General features: G+C 48.6%; 1 non-coding gene across 1 annotated transcript; it reads right to left on the minus strand.

The window, feature by feature from the left end:
• Positions 1-19,955: 19,955 nt before the first annotated feature.
• TRNAA-UGC lies at positions 19,956-20,028 on the minus strand. Its single transcript has one exon. It is a non-coding gene; the product is annotated as a tRNA-Ala (tRNA).
• Between the last annotated feature and the right edge of the window lie 406 nt (positions 20,029-20,434).

Below are 20,434 nucleotides of genomic sequence, written 5' to 3' on the forward strand. Positions count from 1 at the left end.
AGCAGCAGAATTCGGCAGTCTCCCAGTCGCACAATCGGATCTACAATAGTTCCGTCCATGCAAACACGCATCGGTCGGTTCACAGCCCTGGTTCCCATCAGCACCACAGGGGAGGCAGCCGTTCCATGATCCGTGAAGATCGCCGTCGCTCGCGCACCCCTCCGCGGGGTGGGCCCTATGGGTCCCGACATCATGATGATCGGCGTTCAGTCGGCGACACTTACGACCCAAGACCCGACGCAAGAGGGCGAATCGCCCAGCGAAGAGTCGACAGGGGTCGAGCCCACCGCGATGGTCACGATCTGGATCGTCCAAGTGGCAGCAGGACCATCGTGTCCGGCCCCGAGTGTTTTAGTCGAGCCATCCGCTCGGCTGACATCCCGCCCAACTTCCGATTGGCAGCGGGAATCGGTAAATTTACGGGGGAATCCAAGCCTGAAACATGGCTAGACGACTACCGAGTGGCAGTCCAGATCGGAGGAGGGGACGACCATGTCGCTATGAAGCACCTCCCTCTGATGCTCGAGGGCTCGACGCGAGCTTGGCTGAACCAGTTGGCCCCCTCAAGCATTTACAGTTGGGCAGATCTGGCCCGAGTGTTCATCAGGACCTTCGAAGGGACGTGCAAACGCCCTCCAGGCCTTGTGGAGCTTCAGCACTGTGTCCAGAAGCCGAATGAGCCCTTGCGCGACTTCATCCAGCGATGGACAACTCTCTACCACACGGTGGAGAACGTCACCGAGCATCAAGCGGTCTGCGCATTCAAGGCAGGCGTACGGTACAGAGAACTGTACCTAAAGTTCGGCCGGACAGGCGACATCTCCATGAGCAAGATGATGGAGATAGCGGCTCGCTATGCAAATGGCGAGGAAGAGGACCGCATCCGGAGTGGCAAACACAAGACAGTCGGCGATGCCGACGGAGGTAACACTCGGAAGCAAAAACAGAAAGTTCCGCCCACACCGCAGGCAGAAGCTGCAGCTGTGACCAGCACCAAGTTCAAGGGCAAAGGGAAAGCGCAGTCTGCCCCCAAGAAGAAGCCGTTCAACAATCCCATCCTGGACCAGCCTTGTCCGGTTAACACGAAGATGGACAAAGAAGGCAACCCCATATACGCAAAGCACACCACTCGACAGTGTCATCTCCTGATCCAAGGGTTCAGCGAAGGGCAACCGAGTGAGAAGAATCCTGAACAAGATGAGGAGGATAAGGAGGATCCGTTCCCCCAAGTCCATGCAACCCTCATGATTTTTGCTGACGTCGAAAGCAAGAGTCGACTGAAGTTGGTGAACAGAGAGGTCAACATGGCCGTTCCAACTGCTCCCAAGTTCCTTAAATGGTCTCAGACTGCGATCACCTTTGATCAGTCGGATCATCCAACGCATGTCCCCACCCCAGGAAGACAGGCTCTGGTCGTCGACCCGGTGGTGGAAGGAGTCCGACTGCGTAAAGTCCTCATGGACGGCGGTAGCGGACTGAACATCATGTACGCTGACACTCTCAAGGGAATGGGCATTCCGATGTCCAGACTCAGTGAGAGCAGTATGCAGTTCCATGGAGTCGTCCCTGGACGGAAGGCCAAGTCACTCGGCCAGATCGCGTTGGACGTCACCTTCGGCTCCGACAAAAACTTTCGCAAGGAGAAGCTCACATTTGAGGTGGTGGATTTCCAGAGCGCTTACCATGCAATTCTGGGCCGCCCGGCATACGTGAGCTTCATGGCACGTCCATGCTATGTGTACTTGAAGTTGAAGATGCCAGGCCCAAAAGGCATTATCACCATCACCGGCAACCGCCAGCGAGCCGAGAAGTGTCTGCAAGAGGGATCAAGAATCGCCGACCAGCAGATGGCGGTACTCGAGCTCGACGAATACAAGAAGACAGTCGACCCTGCCGACCTGATGCGCTCAAAGAAACCAGCTTCTGAGTCCACGTTCCAGTCGGCGGGGGAGACGAAGAAAGTCAGCATCCACCCAACGGACGATTCTGTCGCCCCGACGAACATCTCCACCACCCTCGATCCTAAATAGGAAGCCGAGCTCACCCAATTCCTCCGTGAGAACTGGGACATCTTCGCATGAAAACCATCTAACATGCCAGGTGTACCCAGGGAGTTGGCTGAGCACCGACTGCATGTGGATCCCGCCTCTCGGCCCGTCCGAGAGCGCCTGCGCCGGTCCGCCGCGCACAAGAGGAAGGCAATCGGAGAAGAGGTGGCCAAGTTGTTGGCTGCCAACTTCATTCGCGAGGTTCACCACTCCGAGTGGCTCGCCAATGTCGTCATGGTGCCCAAGAAGGACAAGTCACTCCGAATGTGCATTGACTTCAAGCATCTCAATAAGGTCTGCCTGAAAGACCATTTTCCGCTCCCCCGCATAGATCAAATTGTCGATTCGACTGCGGGATGCGAGCGTTTGTCATTTCTTGATGCTTATTCGGGCTATCATGAGTTGAAAACAGCCTTCATCACCCCGTTTGGGTGCTTCTGCTACATCACTATGCATTTCGGTCTGAAGAATGCAGGAGCTACCTTTATGCGCATGATCCAAAAATGTCTCCTCGACCAGATCGGTCGCAATGTGGAGGCATACATGGATGATATCGTAGTCAAGTCACGCAAAGGTTCCGACCTGCTGACTGACTTGGCAGAAACATTCGCCAACCTTCGTAGGTACGATATCAAGCTCAACCCAGCCAAATGTTCATTCGGTGTTCCCAGCGGAAAGTTACTCGGTTTCTTCGTTTCCGAACGAGGGATCGACGTTAACCCCGAAAAGATCGGGACCATCATCCGAATGGAGAGGCCGGTTAGAATACACGATGTTCAACGGCTCACAGGTTGCCTAGCGGCTTTGAGCAGGTTCATCAGTCGACTCGGCGAAAAAGCACTTCCTTTGTACCGACTCAAGAAGAAGTCAGATACCTTCGAGTGGACAGACCAAGCCCAAGTCGCATTCGACGACCTCAAAGTCCTACTTTCCACCCGGCCGGTTCTTACTGCTCCGCTCAGTAAAGAACCCCTTCTTCTATATATCGCGGCTACAAATCAAGTTGTCGGTACTGTTCTTACAGTCGAGCGAGAAGAAGAAGGCAAAGCATACAAAGTTCAGCAGACAGTGTACTACGTCTCCGAAGTCCTGACCCCTTCCAAGCAGAGGTATCCCCATTATTAAAAACTTATCTATGGGATCTATATGACTGCGAAGAAGGTGGCCCATTATTTCCAAGACCACTCGGTATCTGTCGTTTCTGATGCTCCGTTGTCGGAAATTCTCCACAATCGAGACGCGTCAGGCCGAGTGGCGAAGTGGGCAATGGAGATGCTGTACTGTGACATCAAGTTCGAGGCCAAGAAAGCTATTAAGTCTCAAGCCCTGGCTGACTTTATAGCAGAATGGGTAGAACAACAGCAACCGACTCACATCTACTCGGCTCATTGAATGGATCCGGCGCTGGTGTTGTGATCATATCGCCAAAGGGTGACAAGCTCAAGTACGTGCTTCAGATACACTTTGATTCCTCCAACAACGAGGCAGAGTATGAAGCTCTCCTCTACGGATTGCGCATGGCCATCTCACTCGGCGTCCGTCGCCTGATGGTCTACGACGATTCGGATTTGGTGGTCAACCAAGTGATGAAAGAGTGGGACGTAAGGAACCCCACCATGACAACATACTGCAATGCAGTGAGGAAGCTAGAGAAGAAGTTTGAAGGTCTAGAGCTTCATCATGTTCCGAGACTGAAGAACCAAGCAGCTGACGAGTTGGCGAAACTCGGATCCACTCGGAGACCAGTCCCGAGTGATGTCTGCCTCGAGCACCTCCATCTTCCCTCAGTCAAAGAAGATCCCTTCACAGAAGAACCAGTACAACCCAAGAGCGCAACAGATCCGAATGAAGTCGATGTACCTGCTGTGGTTGATCTGGTCACAGAGATTCTGGTTGTCATTCCCGATTGGACTGTGCCGATCATTGCATATATCCTAAGGCAAGAACTTCCAGAAGATGAAGTCCAAGCCAGGCAAATAGTTCGCAGGTCGAAGGCATTCACTGTCATTGACGGTCAATTGTACAAGGAGAGTGTTTCAGGCGTTCTTCAACGCTGCATTTCCCCAGAGGAAGGACAGTTGATCTTAGAGGATATTCACTCGGGAACCTGTGGTCATCACGCTTCTTCAAGAGCAATTGTCGCCAAGGCATTCAGAGCCGGTTTCTTTTGGCTGCAGGCCAACGAGATGGCTAAAGATATGGTCGACCGATGTGAAGGCTGTCAGTTCTACTCCAACAGGTCCCACAAGCCAACATCTGCATTAAAGACGATCCCACTTGTGTGGCCATTTGCAGTTTGGGGATTAGACACAGTCGGACCATTCAAGACAGGCCAAGGAGGCTACTCACATCTGTTGGTGCCAGTCGACAAGTTTACAAAATGGATAGAAGCCAAGCCCATCAAGAAACTCGACGCCTCAACAGCTGTCAAGTTTGTCAGGGACATCATTTCCAGATTCGGGGTACCTCACAGCATAATCACGGACAATGGGACAAAGTTCGACTCGGACAGATTCAAAGGCTTCTATGCGAGTCAGGGTATCCGAGTGGATTTTGCTTCCGTAGCACATCTGCAATCCAACGGACAAGCTGAGCGTGCGAATAGACTTATCCTTCAAGGCTTGAAGCCCCGACTCTTGCGAGAGGTAGGACACGCTACTGGTGCATGGGTCACCGAGTTACCTTCAGTGCTTTGGGGCCTCCGCACCACTCCGAACAGATCAACAGGGCGATCACCGTTCTTCCTCGTTTATGGAGCAGAAGCGGTCCTTCCGAGTGACCTGCTTCACAATGCCCCACGAGTCGAACTCTTCTCCGAAGCTGAAGCAGAACAAGCAAGGCAAGATGGAGTCGATCTTCTAGAGGAGGAGCGCGAAATGGCACTTACTCGCTCAACAATTTACCAGCAAGATCTGCGACGCTTTCATGCGCATCACGTCAGGAGTCGCACATTCCAAGCTGGCGATTTAGTGCTCCGAGTGGATCAACAAAGACCACACAAGTTGGCTCCGGCCTGGGAAGGGTCTTTCATCATCTTCACGGTGCTGAACAACGGAGCATACAGACTCTACAACATTCAGAGGGAGACAGACGAGCCGCGCGCATGGAACGGGGATCTCCTCAAGCGTTTTTATACGTGATCGTCGACTGAAGCAGTGTAACGAACAAGTTTTGATGAAATAATATACACAACAGATTCAGTTTTGTGCAGATTCAGAGTTCTCCCACGGTCGCAGACTCCGGTCACACAAAAAAAAACTTAGCTGCGATCCTGAATCGCCTAAGTACTAGCCCCCTCCGAGTGTGCAATACACGCCGCACTCGGGGACTTAGTTGTGATCAAGAATCACCTAAGTAATCACCTCCTCCGAGTGTGCACTACACGTCGCACTCGGGGACTTAGTTGCGATCCTGAATCGCCTAAGTACTAACTTCCTCCGAGCGTGCATTACACGCCGCACTCGGGGACTTAGCTGTGATCAAGAATCACCTAAGTAGTCACCTCCTCCGAGTGTGCACTGCACGTCGCACTCGAGGACTTAGTTGCGATCCTGAATCGCCTAAGTACTAACTTCCTCCGAGTGTGCACTACACGCCGCACTCGGGGACTTAGGTGTGATCAAGAATCACCTAAGTAATCACCTCCTCCGAGTGTGCACTACACGTCGCGCTCGGGGACTTAGCTGCGATCCTGAATCGCCTAAGTACTAACTTCCTCCGAGTGTGCACTACATGTCGCACTCGGAGACTTAGCTGCGATCCTGAATCGCCTAAGTACTAATTTCCTCCGAGTGTGCACTACACGTCGCACTCGGAGACTTAGATGTGATCAAGAATCACCTAAGTAATAAATTCCTCCGAGTGTGCACTACACGTCGCACTCGGAGACTTAGATGTGATCACGAATCACCTAAGTAATATTTTCCACCGAGTGCGCACTACGCGTCACACTCGGGGACTTAGCTGTGATCAAGAATCACCTAAGAACTAACACCCTCCGAGTGTGCACTACGCGTCACACTCGGAGACTTAGATGTGATCAAGAATCATCTAAGTAATATCTTCCTCCGAGTGCGCACTACGCGTCGCACTCAGAGACTTATCTGTGATCAAGAATCACCTAAGTACTAACATCCTCCGAGTGTGCACTACGCGTCACACTCGGGGACTTAGCTGTGATCAAGAATCACCTAAGTATTAATCTTCTCCGAGTATGCACTAAGCGTTGCACTTGAAACAACATTCAGACAAAAGACTAAATGTTTTCATTCCGATTCCAAAAGTCTAGAAATGATAGCTGACTCGGTGCGGATCAAGCTTACCCGCACCGATTTAAAAGTATGACAGCCAACAGAAGTGGCTAGAGTATCTTACAGGTAAACACTCGGCATACCGAGGATAAAGTTTTATTATGCGTCAGCTGGGCCGGCGCCAGGACTGGAGGGCTCCACAAAAGTGTCCAAGTCGATTCCATCAGCGATGCGGGTAGCAGTCTCAAGGAACGTCTTCATGAAGTCTTCGAATCGAAGCTTCTTCGTGTTGGCGACCTTCAATGTCTTCAGCTTATCTTCCCGCACCTCCTTGCAATGGACTCGGACCAAGGACAGCGCAACATCAGCACCACACCGCGCTGCCGATTTCTTCCACGATTGCACTCGGCTCGGAATCTCCTCCAGCCGCGCCATCAGGGTCTCCATCTCCTGCCGCGACTCGTCTTCTGGCCAAAGTTCCTTGTCAATTCGGCCGACGACTTCTCTCAGTCGGCCGATGAAAGGACTCACTTTGCCTACGCGGATATGTGCCCGGAGCAGATCCCGGTTGGCGTCCTCGTCGAGTGGCACATTGTCCTTAATGGACCGCTCCACAGCCGCCGCTTCAGCTTCAGCGTCACCGCAAAAGTCTGCAACAAACGGGCAAGCAGACAATAAAAACCGAGTGTACAGCACACGGTACAAGCACTCGACAAAACATAAGACTTACCAGCCAGACGAGTCATCATCTGCACAGCCCAGTCGTTGACATACTTCTCCTGAGCTATACATCGTCTGTTCAGAACGCCCATCTGATTGTGCAGAGCAGTCCTCTGTTTCTTCATTCTCTCCACCTCCTCCGTCAACACCTTGTTCGCCTCCCGAGCCTCCTCCAGGGACTTCTCTCGTCCCTCCAGAGCATCCTTCATGCCGGCCATGGCGAGCATAGCAGCGTCAAGTTCACCAGCGAACTGGTTCCTCTCCGCCCTCAGGGCCTCATAGGCCGTTCCCATTTCACAAGTTTTCTGCCACCAAGAAACAAAGGGTAATCAGCAAGTTTATCAGTTCACAGTCTAAGTTCTTCAGACCCCTGCCGACGCAAGCAATCGACAGCGGTCTCGGGGACTACACCCAGTGGGTTCACTAAGAGTGACCCCACTGGCATGCACCTCAAGCAGGCCTGCCCTATTGAGATGCATATTTTCACCTACGCCTCAGAGGCCAATACTGCCCGACCTGCGTGCAACTTACTCTCGGAGACTCTTACCGCAAGAGCACTCCGACTGCAACAAGTACTCGCACTCGGAAATCCTGTCTACGGACACAACCAAACTAAAGGCAAAATGTATAAAGACAACTGTCGATGCAAGCACTCGACAGATGTCTCGGGGACTACACCCACTGGGTTCACTCGGAGTGAACCCATTGCAAAAAACACAAACACCCAGCGGGTTACAGGAGAAAAGTAAATACTTACTAGACTACTTACTCGGATATCATCGCGCAGCTCCAAGCTCCGCTGGTACAAGGCCGCAACAGAGTCATAAGCCCTCTTGGCTTCTCCAGCCATCAACTCCGCCTGCACCATGCCCCCCTTGGACGCTCCCACCTGCTCCTCTGGAAGACGCCGGATGCTGAATTCAGCATTCGACGAACCGGGAATCGTGGGAGCTTCCTGGGGCATCCCAAGGTCCGCCCCAGTCGGTTCCTCCCCCACCGGCACCGGTTCAGTCGGTGAAGGCGCTTCAGTCGGTGGAGCGTCGGCGGCAGGGGTGGCAGCAGGAGGAGAAGCCTCGGGGACAGGCTCTAGGACAGGCTCCACGGCGGGGTCGGCTCTCCCCTGGTCGTCCTCGTCCAGGCAAATCGCCCCCGACAAGCCGAATGACATGACGTCTCAGAAAAAGAAAGAATGGCACAGTCCGCGGGGATAAAACACCCGACTCACCTACAACACACCTGGCTGGGACGAAACGACATTGTCCGTGTCCATGGGGTCGTCCCCTTGGCGGGCCGGAGAGGTTGCAGAAGTCGCGACCGTGTCGAGTGAAATCCATTCGACTTATAAAGCAGGAGTTCACTCGAATAACGGAAAGAGCCGAAAGTTAGATTCACTTACGTGGAGGTGACGGGGATAGCAACCCTCATTCGCGGCAGAGCCTTCCGAGGTTTGGGCCCACTCGGCTTGGGCGCCCTGGAAGACTGGCCTGCGGGCTCAGCGGCGGCGTCCCTGGCCCTCTTGGTGCCTCGAACACTCGGGACCACCGGAGCAGCAGGCGGAGCACTCGACGACGCAGGAGGAGCTGAAGGGACGGCGGGCTCGTGTTGGCGCTTGGTCCGATGCTCTGGCCGTGGAGGTGGCGAGTCTTGCTCTTCATCCTCTTCCTCTTCCTCGGCGTCCTCCTCCCCCGACTCCCCGCTGTCAGAGACGTATTCAGCGCTCTCCATGCTGCCCTCCTGACTGCCTTCCTCCTCTTCCTCCTCCGGATTCCCGTTCGAGACGGGGGAGAACCAGTTGGTCCACGCCTGCATGAAGTTCAGTCGAAAACATTAGGCATCACACGGAGATATAAGTAAGCGACTGGAATTAAGACAGTTCAATGCACTCGGCTAATGCCACTCACCTGATTCGGTGGAGGGTGGTCCGCGCTGTAAGGCTTCACTCGGCGAGCTCCTTTGGGGTTCTCACAGGGCCCCATGATTTGGTGCACCCACGAGGTCACCCTCTCCTCGGGTACGCCCACCACGTTGGTCCGAGTGGAATCCTCGGGCCCTGTATAGTGCCACATAGCATGGTCGCGAGCCTGCAGCGGCTGGATCCGTCGACCAAGGGAGACTTCCAGTAGGTCTATACCGGTGACCCCCCTCCTAACGACATCCATGAGTGCCTCAACCAAAGGCTGGATGTCGTTCTTCTCGGCCTTCGAGAGCGCAAGCTGCTTAGGCGGGGCGGGCCGGTCTAGACTAAACGGAGGCAGCCCAGTCGATGCATTCGGACAGGCGATGTCCTGGCAGTAGAACCACGTCGACTGCCAGTTCCTAACCGACTCACTCAACTGGAGAGCAGGATAGCTGCTCCGACTCTTCTTCTGGAATCCTAAACCTCCGCAGAGCTGGAGGAGGTGCGTCTTATCGTCCGACTGACTAAGACGTTTGATAGTTTGGGATCGGGCGGAGAAGATGTGTTTGAACAAACCCCAATGGGGGGGGACAACCAATGAAGCACTCACACAAAACGATAAAGGCAGAAAGATGGGCGATGGCATTCGGAGGAAAGTGATGAAGTTGAGCACCGAAATGATTCATGATGCCTTTAAAGAAGGGATGCGTGGGCAAAGAAAAACCTCTATGAACATGGCTGAGGAGCAGGACGCGCTCCCCCTCCCGAGGCGCCGGCTCGACCTCGTCGTCCGCCGGCAGCCTCCAGGACTTATGCACGAGCATTCCGTGCTCCACCAGCTCCAGCAGATCTCCCTCCATCACCGTGGAGGGGAGGAAGTCTCCTTGGATCCACCCCGCCGGCAGCGGCCGCTGCCGCCGTTGAGCAGGCGCCGCCGCCTTGTTCTTCTTCTTCCTCGCCTCCATCTTGCTGGTCTGACCCTTGGTCATGGAGGCGACAGCGAACCCTCGAGAGGGAGGAGAAGGAAGGAGTGTAGGAGCACAAGGGGTGGCGAGGAGGACGGAGCAGGCGTGAGCGAAAGATTCGGCGAGCGTAAAGGAGGAGTCTTGCCGCCCAGAGTTAAATAGAGCGCCGACTGGGTCGCTGGCGAATGGGCCCGAAATCTTATCCGCCCGACCGGCCGCGGCAATATCAGTGGAGGAGTTGAAGGCGCGAGAATCGAGGCGTCAGGCGCTACTCGAGCGCGCTGGCGTCATCCCCGCTGAGCGCACGGAACCCGAAATTTGAGATCCCGGAAAATCCGCTGCTGTTAGTTGACCGGTCGCGTCAAAAGATGCCGCAGAAGCACTCGGTTCCCGACAGACTGTTTCGCAAGCATTTCCACTCGGATCGCTGGTCAGGAAAGATAAAATGGATAGAGGCAAGCAACGCCCAAGCCGAACCTAGTCCAGTCGGATCTGAACCTCAAGCACCGCTTCGGCGTTTCAACCCCAATCCATTCGGGGACTAATGATGGGGTCATAGTCCTAGGGTAGGGTCATAGGCATGCCGTACATGTCCTACCCAAGGACTACCCCACACAAAGGACAGGACCCTAAGTCTGCCCCGACTGAATTAAGGAGTCCCCATCATCCAGTCGGTAACAGGCCCTGAATCATCCAGTCGGAGACTAGCATTCGGAGGACACCAGGCTAACCGACTGGGCACACTCGGTACATCGTAACCTCTCCGGAGGGAAACTGCCGTACGTTTCCGGGTGCATTTATTAGCATTTAGAGCATACGTTACCTGTAACGTACGCATTCAATATGGGCATCCAGGTCCAGCTATTGGTTATTGACTGAGTGTGTCTCGGGCATGTCTGCAGTGTTCTCGAACTCGCAGGGTCTGCACACTTCAGGTTCGGTGATGATTTGATACTAATGAATTATGTGTAATGATGACCGAATGTTGTTCGGAGTCCCGAATGAGATCCCGGACATCACGAGGAGCTCCGGAATGGTCTGGAGTTAGAGATTGCTATATAAGAAGTAGTTATTCGAGGTCCGGAAAAGTTCCGGAACATGCCAGTTTTGTGGCGGCAGTGTCGAAAGTGTTCCGGGGTTCCACCGGGAGGGTCCACATGCCCGGGAGGGTCCATGGGCTGTGAGAGGGGGTGCACCAGCCCCTGGTGGGCTGGTCGCCCCTCCCACCAAGGCCCAAGCGACAGGAGGTGGGGCCTAAGCCCACATAGGGGCCGACTGATACGTCCATTTTGCATCATGCTTTTATATTGATATTTATCGCATTATGGGCTGTTATTACACATTATGGTACAATACTTATGCCTTTTCTCTCTTATTTTATAAGGTTTACATGAAGAGGGAGAGTGCCGACAGCTGGAATTCTGGGCTGGAAAAGGAGCAAGTTTGAGATACTTATTCTGCACAACTCCAAAAGCCGCGAAAATCAGCGAGGAATTATTTTGGAATATATAAAAAAATTTGGGCGGAATAAATACTCGAGGAGAGCCACGAGGAGGTCACAAGCCTGCCAGGCGCGCCTGGGGGGCTCGTTGGCCCCTTGTTACCCCTCCGCTCCCAGTTTCTGCTATATGGAGGATTTTGTCCCAGAAAAAAATAGGAGAGACCTTTCGGGAAGAAACGCCGCCGCCACGAGGCGGAACTTGAGCAGAACCAATCTAGAGCTCCCGCAGGGCCGTCCTGCCGGAGAAACATCCCTCCCGGAGGGGGAAATCATCGCCATCGTCATCACCAACACTCCTCTCATCGGAGGGGACTCATCTCCATCAACATATTCATCAGCACCATCTCATCTCCAAACCCTAGTTCATCTCTTGTACCCAATCTCCGTCTCGCGACTCCGATTGGTACTTGTAAGGTTGCCAGTAGTGTTTATTACTCCTTGTAGTTGATGCTAGTTGGATTACTTGGTGGAAGATCATATCTTCAGATCCTTAATGCTATTCAATACCTCTCTGATCATGAACATAAGTATGCTTTGTGAGTAGTTACGTTTGTTCCTGAGGACATGGGATAAGTCTTGCTATAAGTAGTCATGTGAATTTGGTATTCGTTCCATATTTTGATGCGTTGTATGTTGTCTTTCCTCTAGTGGTGTTATGTGAACATCGACTACATGACACTTCACCATTATTTGGGCATAGGGGAAGGCATTGGGAAGTAATAAGTAGATGATGGGTTGCTAGAGTGACAGAAGCTTAAACCATAGTATATGTGTTGCTTCGCAAGGGGCTGATTTGGATCCACCAGTTTAATGCCATGGTTAGACTTTGTCTTAATTCTTCTTTCGTAGTTGCGGATGCTTGCGAGAGGGGTTAATCATAAGTGGGATGTTTGTCCAAGTAAGGACAACACCCAAGCACCGGTCCACCCACATATCAAACTATCAAAGTAGCGAACGTGAATCATATGAACATGATGAAAACTAGCTTGACAGAAATTCACATGTGTCCTCGGCAGCGCTTTACCTTATATAAGAGTTCGTCCAGGCTTGTCCCTTGATACAAAAGGGATTGGGCCATCTTGTTACACCTTTGTTACTATTGTTACTTGTTACCCGTTACGAATTATCTTATCCCGCAACTATCTGTTACCGATAATTTCAGTGCTTGCAGAGAATACCTTGCTGAAAACCACTTGTCATTTCCTTCTGCTCCTCGTTGGGTTCGACACTCTTACTTATAAAAAAGACTACGATAGATTCCCTATACTTGTGGGTCATCACCGACCACCATTGCCTTGGGTGGCAAGGCACCCTAGGGCCGCCGCCCCCACAACGGATGGAGCCCTAGGCCGAGCCGACCCCCTCCTCTCCTCCTATATATATGAGAGGGGGAGGGAGGGCTGAAAAACACATGCCAAGGCGCAACCTCTCCCTGTGTGAGCTTGAATGTGGCTCTCATGTGAGTCTGGTTTACTGTCTAGGAGTGGTCTCTTCTTGAACTTTTCTCCTTGATCTAGACTAGCTTTGTTAGTTCATAGGTGTCGTGGTGTTTTCGTCCCACGGTGGGTTGCTCGATGACGGGCGCTCATGGTGGGTTTCCCCTCGATGCTTTGAACTCGCTTTTTTTCCTTTTTTGTTTCCTTTTGGTTGCTGGCCGTCGATTGATGTATTTTCATTATGTTATAGTAATGGAAAGGGGTAGAAACCCGGTTTAAAAAATATTTTGACAACATCTGTCGTTACTTTCATTCATTTGATAAAGGAGTACAAATTGTCTGAGATGTGTATCTAGACCTTACATCCAAGTCTAACATCTAAAGTCATAAGCCTGAACCAAGCCGCAATGCCAGGTCACTCAGATACAGAAAGTGTTGAAGTGGAGCATCCATAGAGCCATCACAGGCTTGCGCGGGTGCCTCACGGAGACGTTGATGCACGCTTAAGTCATGGACGTGTCACTGATACACATGGCTGCGTCACCGGTCATGCAACACATATGGCAAGAAAGATTGCAAACCCCTCATTTATTTTAGATTTTAAGCCTTTAAATGGAGGGTGGGATCCTCTATTTATAGGAAAATTGGGGTAGGGTAAGAGATTACAAGATTTCCTTTAGGCCACAACATATATAGAGGGTTACTACATTATTTACAAGGAATCTTAATGAAATATTCGTCTTGAATATCCTGAATATTCCAAAAATGGGTTTTTTCCGCTTTGTATTACAAAGCACCAACCGATACAACAAACGATAGGTGCTAGAGCGGAAGCAGCACAATCAAGTCCAAAGGGAAAGAAAGAGAAAATACAAAAGAAACAAATGCCAACAACCGCGGATCAACAAAAACGAAGAAGTCTCACGACCACTACAACCACCAGGGATCTCTCACGAAGCTCCAGGACTCCAAAGCGGTGGTACCAATCAACACCTCCAAGAAGGACCGCGACAACAACGACGCTGCTGCTGCCAAGGGTTTCCCCCGGTACTCGACGAGGTGAGAGGAAGGGTAGCCCTCGATGCCCTCCAGGAAGGTCCGACGGCACCCACATGCGCCACCGCGTCAGTGTCGGCCAAGCCGACAGGGGTTTCCCCCGATCCCAACCTGCACATCGGACGCTCCAGAGCCTGTCACCAAACCTACCACCACCCTATGCCAACACAGTATTGAAGCCCCCTCATCATCTCACCACGGCACTACGAGGTGAGGCCTGCACAGCTACGAATAGGAGCTGGGACTAGGGGCAGCAGCACCATTGGCACGTGTGAGGGCTCAACCTCCCCCACCAACGATGGTAGCCGATTGGATGCAATGACAGGAGTATACCAGGCGATAGCCCTTTTTTTGTTTGATTGGGAGGGTGAGGTTATCCCATGTTTTGTTTGGTTGAAAGGATGAAATATGGTTGATGATAGCCATTGGAGTTTTTGGTTCAAGGGATAAATGAATAATAAGGGTTGTGGTCACTTTTTTTACTTGAGGTGGTGAAATTACCCTCATAATTCGTATATTTTTCGTTGGAAAGAAGGAAAATACAGTATGTAAAATCTTAACATTTTCACAATAAACAATAGCAAAAAATTTTGGTTGCATCAAAAGTACAAGGCAATCATCAGTTCACCACACATGTGCACTTACCATCCTTACACTTCAGGAAAGGTATTCTTGACATACCTAGAAACCTTTTATTGATCCTACTCCAACAACTTGAATGCCTTAGCAACACGAGGATTGTCAACCAAATATGCATAGTAGTGAGCAAGGTAATCCAAACTGAACCTAGGGAGTACTTTTACACTAGTAGAAAACAGGGCTATCGTTCGGCCCTGACCAACCAATTAGTCCCGGTTCTTCAAGAACCGTGACCAATGGGGGGTATTAGACCCGGTTCGTGAGCCCAGGGGCCGACCGAGGCCTCGTGGGCATTGGTCCCGGTTCGTGTGGAACCATTTGTCCCAGTTCGAGCCACGAACCGGGACCAATGGACCTCGCTGCTGGCCCACAACCATTGGTCCCGGTTCGTGGCTTGAACCGGGACAGAAAGGTTGGCTTTAGTCCCGGTTCATGCCACGAACCGGGACAAATAACTTGCCTACATATACCCACCGCCGCGACAGAGCACTCCACAGTGCTCTGTTTTTGTCAAGCCGGCGAGGGGAGGGCATTTGGGTGCTCTAGTTCACCTCCTATGCACATGAGGTGTTCGATGAAATGCCCGAGCCACACTAGTTAAGCTTTCTCCTCTCGAAACTCGATCTCCGAGCTCCATTTTCAACGAGATTTGACTAGATTTAGCGGTCCGTCACGCCCCATCCCCGCCCCGTCTTCACCGCCGTCGATCGCCCGCGCCGATCTCTTCGCCGGCACCACCGTGATGAGCCTCTTGTTCTTATCTTCTTTCTGAAACAAAAAAAAATTCTGACTTCAGATAGATACTTGTCTAATTTTCTTACTTTTATTATTCCTTGTTATTATATAGTGTGATGGTTTTGGTATCCGCCCCCGTCGGCCCTCGTCCTGTCTATGATTCAGATGTGGTATATATTATCTTGTCATAACTATTTGGTTCATTTATTATTTATAACAATTATGCCGACTAATGTGACATAGAATTTATTTATCTAGGAGGTTGTTGAACCGGAAATTACAACCGACCCTATTGTCGAGAGGTTAAATTTAGTTGAAGAAGAAAACAATTACTTGAAAGAAAAAATAAGAAAAATTGAGGAGGAGAAGATGATATTGGAGTTGCATGTTGCGGATGTCGTCGATGATCACAAGATCAAGATGGATGCAATGCGGTTGAAGATTAAAAAGATTAGAAAATATGCCATTCATACCGAGGCTTGGTATCATTATGTAGTTGGATCAGTTGTTACCTTGGTTGCGGTTATGATCGCATTTGTTTTTTGCATTGAAATGTTTTACATAATTTCAATGTATGGTTTAGTTAGATGCTCTGAAGAGTTATATGTTGTCCAATGAGAACTATGTATGTACTTTGGTTTTAATGCTGTAGAGAACTATGTATGTACTTTGGTTTCAGAGTTCATTTCAAATTATTTTCAACCTCATGGTCTTACAGCTTTGAATGGTGCATTTTCAACACAGAAAAACAAGGGAGTTCAAATAAGTTCAAAAAAATTGAAATCCCTTTGTAACAGACGAGTTTCCGTATGAAACCCTAATACTTCGAAAGAGATTGTCCGTTTTGTACACGAAGTGCATCCAGTTTTTGTCGTAAGCCTCTCTACTTTCTTGCACATGCTATGTGGGTGAAATGATGATACCATGCCAACTTGGAACCTTTTTAGAGTTCATTTTAAATGCTTTTCAATTTCATGGTCTTATAGCTCAAAATAATCAGTAAATGCATGAAAAATAACAAATGAAGTCAGAAAGGGTTGTAAATTGATGATGTGGCTTTGAATGGTGCATTTTGAACACAGAAAAACGAGGGGGTTCAAATAAGTTCAAAAAAATTGAAATCCCTTTGTAACACACGAGTTTCCGTATGAAACCGTGATACTTCGAAGGAGATTGTGTGTTTTTGTACACGAAGTGCATCCAGTTTTTGCCGTAAGCCTCCCCACTTTCTTGCACATGCTATGTGGGTGAAATGATGATACCATGCCAACTTTGAACCTTTTCAGAGTTCATTTCAAATAATTTTCAATTTCCTGGTCTTATAGCTCAAAATAATCAGTAAATGCATGAAAAATAACAAATGAAGTCAGAAAGGGTTGTAAATTGATGATGTGGCTTTGAATGGTGCATTTTGAACACAGAAAAACAAGGGAGTTCAAATAAGTTCAAAAAAAATTGAAATCCCTTTGTAACAGACGAGTTTCCGTATGAAACCCTGATACTACGAAGGAGATTGTCTGTTTTGTACCCGAAGTGCATCCAGTTTTTGCCTTAAGCCTTTCTACTTTCTTGCACATGCTATGTGGGTGAAATGATGATACCATGCCAACTTGGAATCTTTTCAGAGTTCATTTCAAATGCTTTTCAATTTCATGGTCTTATAGCTCAAAATAATTAGTAAATGCATGAAAAATAACAAATGAAGTTAGAAACAAAATAAAATAAAATAAATAAGTAATTTGAAACAAAATAATATAAACTTTAATAAAATAGATAAGTAGAAACAAAAAAAACTTTAATAACATAAATAATTTTTTTGAAACTAAAATTATCAAAGTATTTTCTGTTCAAAACATTATAAGCAACTTATAGTATTATTGAAACTTAAATTATATAAAATTCATGCAACTAAAATTATCAAAGTATTTTCTATTCAAAATCGTTAAAAGTAAAAAAGAATTTTTATAAAGAAATTTTTTGTTAGAAACTTTAATAGCAAAAAGAATTATCATAAAATAAAATTAATAAGTAATTATAAACAAAATAAACTAAAATAAATAAGTATTTTGTTGTAAGTAGAAACAAAACAAAATAAATAAAGCAAAAAAGAAAACAAAAAAACTGGGAATTTTTTTTGCCACCACTGGGCCACCACGGCATGTATACGACTAGAAACCCATCCATGGGCCAGGATTGAGGCCCGCAGTAGGCCCAGAAGGCCCATCAGGCAAAGAAGTAGCAAGTAGGCCCGTAAGCCTGCAGTGGAGAGGATCTCGAGAGGGGTGCGGCAGTGGGGCTTATAAACCACTGCGCGCCCCTCTCAACTAGCGAGGTGGGACTAAACTTTGGCCGCGGCGCGGGCAGCACAGGGGCCTTTGGTCCCGGTTGGTGGCACCAACCGGGACTAAAGGGGGTGCATTGGTACCGGTTCGTGGCACCAATCGGGACCAAAGGCCGCCGCTTTAGTCCCGGTTGGTGCCAGCAACCGGGACCAAAGGCCGCCGCTTCCCGCCCTTTGGGCTGCTGAAAAGTGACCTTTGGTCCCGGTTGGTGGCACCAACCGGGACTAAAGGGGGCATTGGTACCGGTTGGTGCCACGAACCGGTACCAATGCCTTTGCTATATAAGCCAGCACATGTGAAAATTTCGTCAATTCTTCGATCCCTCCGACGACTCCAGCCTGCCAGAGCTCGCCGCGCCCCCAACCACGCCGCCGTTGCCTGACCCGACCACGCCGTTGTCGCCCTTGCCCCCCGACCACGCCGTGCCTCTACCGCGCCCCTACCCGCTTCGTCGACGCCGTCGCCGCCCTTTGCCCCGTCGATCGCCATCGCCCCTGCCCCGACCACGCCGCCGTCACCCCTGCCCCGACCACACCGCCGTCGCCGCCCTCTACACCGACGCCGGCCCCGTGCCTCTGCCCCTGCCCCGACCATGCCGCACCTCTCTTTTGTCAGGTCGGCGCCGCCCACCCTGTCCTCTCCTTTGTTTTTTAGATTATATGATGTTTTTTCCAAATTATGTGTATATGTGTGAGCATATGTATGTGTGTATATCTGATTGTATGTCTTTTTTTAGATTTTTTGTTCATATAAATGATGATTTGTTTTTTGCATTTTTATAAAAATGTATATATGTATGTATGTTCTCTGTGCATATAAAAGTTAGATTTTTAGTACATTTGGGTACATTTTAGGTTAGTTTTATCTATATATGTTCTCCGATTTAGTACATTTTAGGTAAGTTTCATTTTTAGAAATTTTTTATACATTTAGGAAAAGAAGGAAGAGAAGGAAGAAGGAAGAAGGAAGAAGAAGAAAAAGTTTTATATATGCACGGTTATAATGATCTTGGAGATTACCTGCCCGACGATGCACATTTTGATTTTTTGGAGGTGGACGAACACAGATACGTGTACGGGAAGCCTCTCGTCAAAGATGAAAAATCTCTAACAACGATGATGCGAAGATTCCATGATTGGTATATGAAAACCTGCAGAGAGTCTGAGGGGAGGAATATTTTAACGCACAGAGTTAAAGAGGAGCATGCCCTCGTTGGAATTGATCTCTTGAATGTTCCATTTGAGGAGTTCTTCGATTTTTTCAATCTAAAGGCCCTCAATAAGTCAATTATCACTTGCTACTGCCTGTAAGTAGTACTACTTCTGTCATTAAGTCTCTATATATAGGTCAGCTCTTTCATTGCATGTATCTTTAATTATTCTCACTATATTATGCAGATTGAAGATCGCCGAATTGATGAAAAGACAAACCGGTGATATTGGGTTCATTAACACAAATCTCATAGATGCATATATGGTTAAATTTCAGGCCAAAGATACCGAGGCCAAGCTGCTACAATCGTTTATATTAAATCAAAACAAAACTATAATACTCTTTCCTTACAACTTCGAGTGAGTGTTACTGTCTTGTGCATATTCGGTTTCCTTATTAGTCGATGTTATAGTAATATAATTGATGAGTTATGCATGCGTGCGCATGTTCCACTATATTCTCCTAGAGATTACGCTTGAGCAGGGACTAGTAACCATCTTAGACTCGAGACGAAAAGATCAAACGGGCCGCATGGTGTGGGCGCTAAAAAGAATTGAGAGTCAAATTAGTTAAGTAAATTACTAGCAAAAGGGTCCATGCGTTGCAACGGGAGAAAGAAATACCACACGGCACACGCTCTTAATTTATAAAAAATCTATAATTTGAGAATTTATAGTTACGATACAAATAAAGATGGTCTTATCCTACAAAAATGCAGTTCAAAATTTCACAGGTTTTCTATTTTAACACGGCTTGCATGTAGATTTAATACGTACAAAGAATCAGTCAAGTGACCTTCAGTTTCATCTCTAATCCTGATTTTGTTGACGTATTCATCCCCAATCCGAATAAGTACCGGTATGAAAGAAAGACGAATAATGACTTATTTATTAAGATTGCACCCTAGATAATATTTTTATTAAACGTTTAACATATAAAATAATATCATATTTAAATTCTGTATATTTTTCTAATCAAATTACATGTATAATATGTTAAATTTGAAGTTACGTTTTAAAAGATATGAGTATTTATAAAAACATTTAATATATACTACGAGTTTAATGTGTTTTCGACGGAAGCGATAGCCTCTTTATTATTAAAGAGAAGAGATTACAGCCCAACAGATCAACACCAACGGACAAAACGGTTAATGGAGATGCGGGGGATCGAACCCCGTGCCTCCCGCATGCAAAGCGGGCGCTCTACCATTTGAGCTACATCCCCGTTGTTGAAATTGTCAATACCCAGGTACCACTAGTAATAGTAAATGCGGTTGCTAATCACAGGATCCAGTGCGTTGCCATCAACAAGGAACACTACTAGCAGCTCGTTTGTCCAATCGTATTCACCCAACACAAACAAGATCTCAGGCCGGGGAATATATGCTACGCACATAGAAACACAAGAAAATTAACGTAATGCAGTGCCTATTTTTTTTAGGGAAAGCCGTTTAAAAATACTTGTCATAGAAATAGATGTATTTTAGTTCTACATACATCCATTTTTATCCATTTCTACGACAAGTAATTTCGGATAGAGGGAGTACTATCTAATTCTGAGCAATTTTGAAGTATCAAATATATCTCTAACATCTCTCATGTTACAGTGATAGTGTACCAAACAATTAATA

Source organism: Hordeum vulgare, chromosome 3H, assembly GCF_904849725.1.
Source record: "Hordeum vulgare subsp. vulgare chromosome 3H, MorexV3_pseudomolecules_assembly, whole genome shotgun sequence".
NCBI lineage: Eukaryota > Viridiplantae > Streptophyta > Magnoliopsida > Poales > Poaceae > Hordeum > Hordeum vulgare.